At 37.8% G+C, this 2,044-nt stretch overlaps 1 pseudogene; it reads left to right on the forward strand.

Moving 5' to 3' along the window:
• The first annotated feature begins 694 nt into the window (after positions 1-694).
• LOC143381552 (histone H2A.V-like) lies at positions 695-1,110 on the forward strand (annotated as a pseudogene).
• The last annotated feature ends 934 nt before the right edge of the window (positions 1,111-2,044 follow it).

Below are 2,044 nucleotides of genomic sequence, written 5' to 3' on the forward strand. Positions count from 1 at the left end.
TAATTTTGAGATAGGGTCTCAATAAGTTGCTTATGGCTACACTAAATTGTGGGGGCTGGCCTCCAACTTTCGATCCTCCTACCTCAGTCTCTCAATTCTCTTGGATTACAGGCATGTGTCACCATGCCCCACTGAAACTCAACTGACTTTTGTATATTGGTTTTGTATCCTGCAACTTTAAAGAATCCAATGATTACTTCTGACAATTATTTTATGGAAAAAATCTTTAGGATTTTTCTACAAATGAGATCACATCACTCTAATTTGGATGCATTTTGCTTCTTTTTCTAATTGTTCTTCTTTTAGCCTAATTGCTCCAGCTAAATTAATAGAAGTGGTGAAAGTGGGCATCATTGTCTTGTTCCTGATCTCTGCACTGAGAATAATGTTCTCTATGGGTACACACATTTCTTGAGTGCTTTCAATGTGCCAAGCATTTCTGAGTGTTTTGCACATAGTACCTCATTAATTGTATGCAGCCCTGTGAAACAGTCACTAATATGAGAACGTTCAGAAACAAAGAGGTATGTTCTTTCCATAAGTTAAACTTCTGTAGTTTTTAACATGTAGCAGGCTGGTGTTTTTTTTAAAATAACAATTTGTTAAGTTATATGAAGGAGCCGCTCCATGCTGCATGGTAAGTGGAAGCAGCGGGTGGTCGTGCAATCAAGCAGAGGCAGAAGTGGCTGAGACCATGGCTGGAGGCAAAACTGGAAAGGATGGAGGGAAGGTCAAGTTCAAGGCAATGTCTTGCTCAGAGAGCAGGACTACGGCTTCCTGTGGGTCATGTCCACAGACACTTGGGACTTGCCCCACAAGCCACAGAGGTATGGGTATCACTGCTGCCAAGTCCAGTGCTCCGATTCTGGAATACCTCTCTGCAGAGGTGAAGAAGCTGGCATGTCATGCTTCTGAGAACCTGAAAGAAAAGTGTTATCACTTTGCATCACTTGCAGCTTGCAATCCGTGGTGATGAGAGATGGAGTCTCTTATCAAGACTATCACAGCTGGAGTGGTGTGATCCCTCATGTCCACAAATCTCTGATTGGAAAGAAGAGACAGCAGAAAACTGCTAACAATATACAAAAGTTTAACCAATGCCCTTCCTAACTGTCATTGTACTGTAACGGGGACAGACGGTAACAATATAGCATGTGGAATTTTTAAAAGCAGTTAAATAGAAAGGCATAGGCAATTACTGTAGACATGCTAAAAGAAATATTTGTATGTTCTTAGACTCCATGTTTAATGAAGTAGCTTTTCATGTGGTGACAGTTGTGTGTTGATTGGTTAAATTTCTCCCATGTTTTATAGAAAAGTGATAAATCATTTTTACCAAAAATTTTATTAAGCATCAATTTTAAATAAGCTACTTTGTAGCATTATTAACCACTCTATACTGTGAATTTAGATCACTCAATCATTTATTAGGTGGTTGACTACTGTTTTACAGTAATAGAGGTCATGATTAATCTGTATCCTATTTAATATATAATTGTGCACTATTGGGATTCTTAACAGATGCCTCTCAATTTAAAAATAAAACTTATCAACTTAATAATTTAACTTCTAATAAATTCATGTATGTATACACACACATTCCATTAAGAGCTCTTCCAGATAAGAGAAGCTTCTACTACTTTGTAACAAAATAATTCAGTTAAATATCTTAAGACTCTGCCATAGGTTAGTGGTTAAAAACCAGCTCTATGGAGCCAGATGACCTGGATTCAAGTCCTTCCTCTATTACTTATAATGTGCGCTGTGATTTCACCCAAAATACCTGCTCTGTGCCTTAGTTTCTTTACCTTAAAGCAGTAATGAAGACAAATCCAAATTTTGAAGAATAGGGCATTCTACAGATTAACTGAGCAAGGCTTTTCAAAAGTATTCAAGGTCATGAAAAAATAAACACTGAAGAACCATCTCAGATTAAAATAAACTAAAGAGGTATGACAGTTAAGTGTAGAACAGGATCTTGGGTGCGATGATGCAAGAGAGAAAAGGACGTCATGGGACAACTCATGGTGTGGTATGTAAACAG

Source organism: Callospermophilus lateralis, chromosome 15 (genome assembly GCF_048772815.1).
Source record: "Callospermophilus lateralis isolate mCalLat2 chromosome 15, mCalLat2.hap1, whole genome shotgun sequence".
Classification (NCBI taxonomy): domain Eukaryota; kingdom Metazoa; phylum Chordata; class Mammalia; order Rodentia; family Sciuridae; genus Callospermophilus; species Callospermophilus lateralis.